Source organism: Odocoileus virginianus, chromosome 24, assembly GCF_023699985.2.
Source record: "Odocoileus virginianus isolate 20LAN1187 ecotype Illinois chromosome 24, Ovbor_1.2, whole genome shotgun sequence".
In the NCBI taxonomy this organism is placed as follows: domain Eukaryota; kingdom Metazoa; phylum Chordata; class Mammalia; order Artiodactyla; family Cervidae; genus Odocoileus; species Odocoileus virginianus.
This window is the reverse complement of record NC_069697.1, coordinates 36,571,330-36,572,359: the sequence shown is the minus strand read 5'-3', so window position 1 is coordinate 36,572,359 and position 1,030 is coordinate 36,571,330. Positions and strand designations below refer to the sequence as shown.

The following is a 1,030-nucleotide window of genomic DNA, read 5'->3' as shown; positions in this document are numbered from 1 at the left end:
CAGGAAGATAAAGAAAATTTTTGATGGAAATTTGAACAACACTTATTGTAAGTAGCAAACACCAATGGTTTTTAATCTAAGGATTCATTATTTTTAAAATTTCAAACTAAATGGAAAGAAAATAATGATTAATGGCTTAAAGTCAGATTTAGAAAATCTAACATTTTAATTGATTTAATGCTTTCTACTTACAAGTTAACATATTTTAAAGATAAAGATGGCTCTTCTGCTAAACTGCATCATCATCCTGTCCCAAAGCATGGGACATCAGCAAGAACGGAGACCTGCCCTACCTCTTGCTCAGGTATGAATTCAAGCATTCCTCTTCAGTAGAAGATAAACAGAATTTGGTGATTATGGGTAGAAAGATGTGGTTCAACATTCCAGAGAAGAATCGATCTTTCAAAGACAGAATTAATATAATTATCAATAGAGAACTCAAGGAACCTCCATAGGGAGGTCATTTTCTTGCCAAAAGTCTGGATGATGCCTTAGAACTTATCAAGCAACCAGCATTAACAAATAAACTAGACATGGTTGAAAGCAGGAAGCAGTTCTATATATAAGGAAGCCATGAAAAAGTCAGGCCATCTTAGATTATTTGTGGCAAAAATCATGCAAGAATTTGAAAGTGATACATTTTTTCCAGAAAATGATTTGGAAAATAATAAACTTCTCCCGGAATATCCAGGTGTTCCTTCTGTCCAGGAGGAGAAAGTCATTAAGTACAAACTTGAAGTATAAGAAAAAAGCAATTAAAGTGAAAGTGTTTTCATATCTATTTTGATCCATCTTCCCTCTGCCAAAAAAATAAAAAATTATGCACTTTTTGTTGACTTAAGTCAATTATTTCTAAGCGATGTATTCTTTTTCCCATTAATCTTTTTTTTATTAATTTTTATTGGAGCAAACTTGCTTCATAATGTGTTAGTTTCTGTTGTACAGCAAAGTGAATCTGCTAGGTATATACACGTATCCCCTCTTTTTTTAATATCCTTCCCATTTAGGTCACCACAGGGCAGTGAGTAGA

General features: G+C 32.8%; 1 pseudogene; it reads left to right on the top strand.

Annotated features, from left to right (window-relative positions):
- Positions 1 to 217: 217 nt before the first annotated feature.
- On the top strand, positions 218 to 759 carry LOC110136153 (dihydrofolate reductase pseudogene; annotated as a pseudogene).
- The last annotated feature ends 271 nt before the right edge of the window (positions 760 to 1,030 follow it).